The sequence below is a fragment of the Cucurbita pepo genome, unplaced genomic scaffold (genome assembly GCF_002806865.2).
Source record: "Cucurbita pepo subsp. pepo cultivar mu-cu-16 unplaced genomic scaffold, ASM280686v2 Cp4.1_scaffold000193, whole genome shotgun sequence".
NCBI lineage: Eukaryota > Viridiplantae > Streptophyta > Magnoliopsida > Cucurbitales > Cucurbitaceae > Cucurbita > Cucurbita pepo.
In genome coordinates, this window is record NW_019646460.1 from 142,472 (window position 1) to 151,268 (window position 8,797).

The 8,797-nt window shown below is 36.3% G+C and overlaps 1 non-coding gene across 1 annotated transcript; it reads left to right on the forward strand.

The window, feature by feature from the left end:
* The first annotated feature begins 643 nt into the window (after window positions 1-643).
* On the forward strand, window positions 644-749 carry LOC111784397. The gene has a single exon (XR_002813532.1). It is a non-coding gene; the product is annotated as a small nucleolar RNA R71 (small nucleolar RNA).
* The last annotated feature ends 8,048 nt before the right edge of the window (window positions 750-8,797 follow it).

Sequence of the window (8,797 nt, forward strand, 5' to 3'; positions counted from 1 at the left end):
TTGGCTCTCAATAGATGTTCCCGATGTGTATTGAGCTTGGGTGTTGACTTGTTGAGAACTATAAGCCAATTGATTTTGTAATCCAAAACCCGGAGGGTAATTTGCTTTAGGTGGCATTTGTTGGTTGTATGAGCCTTGTCCCTTCCATGAGAAATTTGGATGATTTCTCCACCCCGCATTATAAGTATTTGAGAAGGGGTTATTTTTCGGGTTGCCTTGACTAGCTTGATTCCCGACATAGAAAATTGAGGCCGGATTGCTTGGACATTGATCAAAGGTGTGTTCCTCTCCACAATATACACAAGATTCGGCTGCTATCTAGTTAATTACAGCAGCTGTATGGACTGGTGCTTTGATCATGGAGTCTTGCCCCAATGCTAGATTTTGTAAAATATTAGTCACCGAAGCTAGTTGAGCATTGATAGAAGACAAAGCATCAACTTCAAGTATTCCTCGAGTCTTCCTCCCTGGGTTGCTTCTCACATCGGCCCATTGACAATTGTTAGATGCTATTCTCTCTAAAATTTCATATGCTTCATTGTATGTCTTTGACAAAATGGCTCCATTGGCAGAAGCATCAACTATTTGTTTAGTAGCAATATTTAATCCATTGTAGAAAGTCTCCATTTGTATACAATGAGATAGTCCATGGTGAGGACACTTTCTAAGCATCTCTTTAAATCTCTCCCAAGCTTCACTTAGTGTCTCATCTTCAAACTGTTGAAAAGCAACAATCTCATTTCTGAACCGTGCATTTCTAGTGGGTGGGAAATATTTGATCAAAAATTTCTCTACTAGACTATTCCACGAATCAATTGTTCCCGGTGCTAAGATATTCAACCATGATTTAGCACCATCCCTCAATGAATATGGGAATAAGCTCAGTCTAATCACGTCTTTATCAACTCCCTGAAATCGAAATGAGTCACTAACTCCCAAAAATGACTTTAGATGTAGGTGGGGATCTTCCGACGGTAGTCCATGAAATTGTCCAATGGTTTGCAACATTTGAAACATCACGGGCTTTAGCTCAAACGTGGTTGCTTGCATTTCGGGTCTAATAATGCACGGATTTAGCTTTTCCACAGCTGGGTGTGCATATGCTCGGATCGCTCTTTCTTTGTCATCTGCTAAATGAATGGCATTGGCAGTAATTCTCTCTTGATTAGCCATCATCGCTGGATTTTCAAACTCCCGATTCAACTGGGCTCTAAGTTCTATTTGCTGTATATTCTGTTCTGTCATTTTCTTTTTCTCCTTCAACCTTCGTCTAAATGTTCTCTCTATTTCAGGATCCAAAATAAATTCCAAACCCATAGGTGGGTTCATACACAGAATTCTGCAGCAGTAAACTCAGTTCTTCAGCAGTAGAAAATTCAGCTTCCTATGACTTCTTTTTGGCTCCAACTCACGAAAATCTACAACAAGTAAAATAACCAAATTAGGTTCCCCGGCAATGGCGCCAAAAACTTGATAGCTTGTAGATGTATATAATAAAATGACGTAAAATTCACAAGAATAAGTGCAAGTATACACTATCACAAGTAGCAAGTAATAAGTAAATTATCGATTCCACAGAGAACCTATCTTTTCGGTTAATTTTATCGCTGGAAATTTAAGTGAGTTTTTGGCTAACATTCAAATGGGTGTTGGAGATTTTAACTATTTAAACAAAACTAAAACAGAGTGCCACTGCTGTCGAAAACAGAAAATGATGAGAAAATCAACTATAATGAGGAAGGTTCGGCTAAGAGAGATTAAATAGATAAGTTGTTGAGTTTTGTGGTAGATTTTAGTTCCTTATAATAGATTCTCAAGCCCACTTCCGAGGGTCATGAATGGTGATTATTTCCATAATCGTTCTAATTTCTATTAACAAGGCTCTAGAAGAAGAATTATTCCTAACCCTTCTATTACCCTTCAAGTCTCCTTGCTATGGAACTAGAGTATTAAAGAGGATTTCATTGCTCCCTCTCTTCTCCCGAATAAGAGAACAACTATGTATGTAAAGTAGCTAATTAAACATACATGTAAATCATTAACAGCAACTCTTTAATAAACTAAAATCATACCGTCAACATACTTAAACTATAAAAAACTCTCTTACCTCCCCTATTAAGTTTAGCTCTCCATACAAACTGAATTAAATAGAGGAATCTGCATCTTCATCATGTAAAATTGATGGAATAAGGAAAGAGAATAAGAAAATAAAGAGTTATCCCGGTTTGTTGTCGTTCGTCAATGGAAGTTCCTTTCTCTTGAGCTCTCACGTCCACCTCTTTGCCCTAATCAATCCTTGTTGGTCTCCTTTTTCTTCTGCTGTCAACAGCTGCTGGATTAGGGTTTTCTTCTTCTTCTCTGGTTTCAGAGCAGTTCACTGCAGCAAAAGCTACTGCTGTGTAATTCAATTCTCCCCCAAAAATGTGGTTCCTCCTCTTCGTCTTTCTTTTCCTTTTATCTTGAGCATGAGTTCCCCTTTAGGGCTGAAAATAATTAAGTTTTCCACATAAGATGTTCCTCATTGGTAGTCAATGACCCACTTGGACTGCTGACGTGGATTTAAAATTTCCATGTCATCCCCCATTTGTTTCCAAATTTGCTACTTCCACATGGTTTAGCATAAATGTCTGAAATTTTACCACATAACTCAATTAAATATACAATTAAGATCGATTTATGCAAAATCATATTTTTTTCATGTTGGACCGCAATAAACGATTTCATGCTCACTAAGTAGAATAAAGGAGGAATAAATGAGAAAATGGTGAATAAGAGTGCAATATTGACTACAAAAAGACTTGATATGACTCTCCATTTAGAGAGTTATGATCATGGAAATCTACAATAAATTCAAATGTACTAACAATCTCCTAAAATCTCCTAGAAGCCTAGTAGTTTGAATATTTGAATCATATCTCAACTACTTTAAATCATATCTTAATTTTGAATACTTTGAATCATATCTCAACACTCCCCCTTGATTCAAAGTTGCAGATGTCAAGTACAAAGCTTTTCTTTTGACAAGGCCTTCGTAAGTATGTCTACTTTAACTCGTGCAATGTCTGTCTCAGCTTGTATACCTTTGTTTCTTTGTCGTTCTCTATGAATTTCTCTGGCGGTGTTACATAAAACTCTTCTTGTAAATCTCCATCAAATTGATAAATAAGCCACCCTAATGGGCTGCATGTTCCATGTAAATCTCCATAGAACTTTTCGTTTGGCAAGTCAACCATATCCCATGTTCCATTTTTCTCAATGGACTGCATCTCTTCTACCATAGCTTTCTTTTGCTCTTCTTTTTCTGCTGCTTCTTCATAATTCATAGGGTCTGAAATAGTAAGAGCAAACTGACATGAGAAGAATTGCTTGGAGGTGTCTCATCTAAAGATTTATTCTTCCTTGGAGGTGTCTCATCTAAAAGTTATTCAAGAGAAGAATTGTTGTTCAGTGATGCCGAAGATGATGAATTTGCACACTTTGTGTTGCAGTGGATGCACTGGGAGATGCACTGGAGTTGACCCTTGTCTCTTCATTTGGGGAAACTTCAACTGTAATCTCTTTTGTATCACTATCAAAGAGTTTTATCTTACCATGACTGGTTTTGACTTTCACTGTGTCTTTTTCCTCAACTTGCATCTCTTTTTTATTTTCAAGTTGCACCTTGATTCTTTGCGTCTCATCAAGCTCTTGGAATAAAGATTTGATGTCTGTCATATGGTTCGAGCATCCGCTATCAACAAACCATAAGTCATCTTCTTTTGCATTAATATCAGTACACGCCATAAAAAGCTTTTCTTCTTCTTCTTCATTTTCTGCTGCAAAATTCATTTGTTGATATTTATACCAACAATCAGATTTTGTGTGCCCATACCTTCTCCAATGGTAACATTGTACCACATTCCTTATATTGCTTTGCTCATTGAACTGTCTTTGTCCATCATTTATCCATCTACCCCTGTTATCACGACCACTATGGAAGCTGCGAAATTCTCCTCTTCCATGACTTCTACTTGCTAAACAAACATTTTCTTTTTCGTTGCCTTCGTTGTTGGCTGTCTCCTTCACTTGTAGTGCCTTTTCTATATTTTCTCTTTCGTTGCCTTCATTGTTGGCTGTCTCCTTCACTTGTAATGTCTTTTCTGTTGGATTTCAATAATCAGCCAGGGAAATCCTTTCTTTTCGGTGAGAGGAAATAGTCGACGGGAGGTTGTTGGAAGAAAAATAAAATGCGTAACATAACAAAGAGAGAGAATGGCTGAAATTTTGACTGCGATCAAAATCAAGTTGTTTGATATTTTGAACCGATTTCCTATTTAAATATAAATTATGCTAAAAATGGATGGAGAGTGGCCAACTAAATCTGTGCCACTCCCTACAAAATTGCCGTCTAAAACTTTGGTGATCCATTCGACGTGTTTGTCAAATGGTTAAACGGAGGTATTCTGAAATCGTGTGAATCTAAATAAGGAAAGACTGAAAAACTCAGGTTTTATCTAACATTTTCTTCATTCTTTTCTGATGATCAATTGATTCTTGCCTCATGAGCCTGAAGCAAACCCATCAGTTCATCAACGGAGAGTATTGATAGATCCTTAGCTTATTCTATCGCAGTCACCACATGGTCAAACTTTGGAGTTAAGCTTCTTAACACCTTTGCAACAATTATTTCGTCTGAAATTTTCTCTCCATAGGTATGCATCTGACTGAGTATTGCCATTGCTCTTGACAGAAAATTCAGTAATTGATTCACCATTCATCATGAGTAGAGTTTCAGAATCACGTCTTAGAGATTGCAATTTCACTGTTATGACTTTTGAATTTCCTTGAAACTCATTTGGCAGAATTGACCATGCTTTCTTTGATGTGGTTGCTGCTGCAATTCGTGAAAAAATAGTCTCATGAATTGCTTGCTAAATAATGTATAAAGCGTTGACATCATTTTTCTTGGTTTCTCTTAGTCTTCTTTTCTTCTATTGTAGGTTCTAATACATCAACGAACTCGTACTCCACCAAGTCTCATAGCTCCTGCAATCTGAGTAAGGTCTTCATCTTGATGCTCCACCACTCATATTTCTCACCATTAAAAATTGGTAACAACGGTGCAAAGAAAGAAAAATCAGCTACTGCCATTTTCGTTTTGTGAAAAATAAAAATAATCACTCACTCTCGTGTTGCCAAGAACTTGGCTTTGACACCAAAATTGTTGGAAAAAGGGATAGTGAAAGAGATAGGAATATATAAAATAGATGAAAACTAGAGTGCTTTATTATTGTCTATGGACTCGATGCTTAGAGGGTTACACAATTCCAGTATTTATAGCATATACACTGGACTAGAAATAGTAAATCATGGAAATCTACCTCAATTCAAATTACTGACAATCTCCTAAGATCTCTTAAATGCCTATAGTTTGAATATTTGAATCATATCTCAACTACTTTAAATCATATCTTAATTTTGAATACTTTAAATCATATCTCAATAGTTTCCTACTAATATAGAGCTACGAACTAAACAAGATGTTTCACTTTCATTGCCAGATCAATATCCTCTCAAGTATATATCAGAAGAAATTTATTTAAAAAATAATACAAGTCCAAACATCTAACTATACCCACAATAAAGATGCAACACTGGTACCTATAGATGATAGAGCAACATTCGACTCTACACATATTGAAGATGTAACACATGTACCAATAGATGATAGACGCATAGCTCTTTAAATACCCATTAGAGAATGTACACAATGACCCTTATACCCCTTATCAAACTATATCTCTCTTGAAAGGCTATCCTCGTTACACAAAAGTTTTATTGTGAGTCTAAATTCATTTGATATACCTAAAACTTTCCGAAGGTTTAGCCAAAAGAGAATGAGAGGGTGCTATGAAAGAAGAAATTTATACTCTAGAAAAGAATAGCACACGGGAAATTGTGGACAAGCCAAAAAAATATAGTTGGGTGTAGATGATTTTTCACAGTAAAGTACAAGGTTGATAGAATGTTGGAAAGGTATAAGGCAAGGTTGGTAGCTAAGAGATACACTCAGACTTATGAGATAGATTACATTTACCCAGATACAAAAATGAATACTGTAAGAATATTGTTATACTTAGCTGCCAACTTAAATTGGTAGCTCGCACAATATGATGTGAAGAATGCATTTATTCATGGCGATCTAAATAAGGAAATTTACATGGACATTCCTCCACCATTTGAAAGCACAAAGGGTGAAAGCACAAAGGGTAAAGTAAATCAAATCAAATCAAAACTAAATCAAATCAAAAACTAAATCTAACTCTTAACGAGATTTAATTAGATACTAAGTGACAACAATCTAAACAAATACATGATCTTTAACACTCCTCCTTGTTTAGATGCTGTGAACTCCAAGCTTTTTTCTGAACACTCATCTTACTCCAATTATCTTTATGTTTAGAGGTCGATCAACCAACTCCCAAGTTTTGTTTTTCTTGATCACTGAAAGCTCCTCCTCTGACAGGTGCATCATCAACCGAAGCATCTTATCGTTCATCTTCAGACTCTTCTAGTCGTTTATCTTCAGACTCTTCTAACATGCTACCAAAGAAATTGTTTGGTGCATTAGAAATCTGATTCACCTTCGTGAGTTCTTCCCAATTCCATTGCTCATTTCAAGCAAAATGAACATCTCGGCTCATAATAACATGACTAGTGTGTGGTTGAAAAACTTTATAAGCTTTGGATATAGTACTATACCCAACAAAGATGCCAACTTCTGACTTTTTGTCAAGCTTATCACGCTTGACTTGTGGAATGTGAGTGAAGCAAAGACACCTAAATACTCTAAGGAACTTTAAAGAACGTTTGTAACCATACCAAACTTCAAATGGTGTCAGATCCTTCACAGCTTTTGTTGAAATTCAATTTTTCAAGCACACAACAGTGTTTGCTGCTTTTCCCCAAAAATGTTTGGGAAGATCCTTCTCATGAAGCATGCATCTCATCATCTCCATTATGAATTTATTCCTCCTTTCAGTGACGTCATTCTATTGAGGAGTGTATGGTGTTGTCAATTGATGTTCAATTCCAGCCTCTTCACAAAACCGGTTAAAAGTTTCTGAAGTGTACTCCTTGCTATTATCTGATCTTATAGTCTGAATCAAGCATGCATCTTCATTCTCAACTTTGACTTTGAATTTCCAAAATACACCCGCAACTTCTGACTTTTGCTTCAGCAAGAATATCCAACACATTCTTGTTAGATCATTAATAAAAGCAATGTAATAAAGATTACCATTTAATGATGGTGTTCGAGGACTACAAAGCTTAGTATAAACCAATTGCAGCTTTTTCGAGTCTCTCCATGCCTGTTTAGGAAAGGGTCGTCTATGTTGCTTCCCAAAATTACAAGTACGGCAAGCAGACATGTCCTCATCAATGTCAGTGAGTTCTTCTACCAGCTTCTTTGAATGAATCTGAAGCAATTCTTCTTCTTCTTCTTCTTCTCCAGAGTAGTAATGGTGGCTTCAAACTTCTCTGGAACAGTGACTAGTAGCTTTTCAATGATCCTTGAATCATTTAAAACAGAACCAAGCAATCTCACCTTGTTGGCAATGCTGAGAAGTCTGTCAGAGTACTCTTTCACCGACTCTGACTCCTTCATCTTCTACAACTCGAAATCCCTAATCAAATTTAGGGCTTTCATTCCACGAATCCTCTCATCTCCTTCATATTCGGCCTTGAGATAATCCCAGATTTCCTTTGCTGTTTTGAGGGACATTATTCGCATGAAGATCATTTGTGATACAGCGGCAAATAGGCAAGCTTTCGTCTTTGATTTACTTGTCTTCTTTTCCTTCTGTAATTTGATTTGTGCTACAGTAGGATTTGCTGGAAGCGGAGGAACCTCGTAATCCTCTTCTATTGCTTCCCAAAGATCCAAGGCCTCCAAATAAGTCTCCATACGAACTGCCCACATTTGATAATTGTCTCCATCGAAAACTGGTGGTGCAACAGCGGAAAAACTGGATTCTCCTCCCATTTTGATCTCACAGATCCCTTAAGAAGATAGCTCTGATACCAATTGTTAGTGAAATAGGGATTGATTGAATGATTGATGAGAAGATTGAATTATGAAGAGCAAGAATGCTCCATATTTATACAGAGAATACAAAAGATATTCAGAAAATCTACCTAAAAATCTGGAGTAAATCTGGTAAAAACCAGTAAACAAATCAAAATAAAATCTAATCAAATCAAAACTAAATCAAATAAAAAACTAGATCTAACTCCTAACTGAGATTTAATTAGATACTAACTGACAGCAATCTAAACAAATACATGATCTTTAACAATAATGAAGAAGAAAATAGTGAACTCAGAAGGAGATTTATGAAAATAACCTGGAAGGCTAAATTACTTTCTGGATATTGAAGTAACATACTCAGCTTAGGGTATTTTCATATCACAAGAAAAGTACGTGATGGATTTATTATGGAAATAGGGAAAAACATATGTAAACCTGCACCAACATCAATGGATCCACATCAGAAATTGGGTAAGTCAAAAGAAGAACCTGCTGTGAACAGAGAAATGTCATAGAGGCTAATGGGAAAGCTAATATATCTAACTCACACTTAACCAGACATAGCATACTCAGTAAGTATAATCGTCAATTCATGAATAATCTGCAGGAGCCTCACTTTCATGCAACATACAAAGTGTTACGTTATCGAAAAGAAACTTGAAGAAAAGAAATTTTGTTCGATAGAAGCAATTCCATTGCATTGGAAGCTTACACTGATGTGGACTA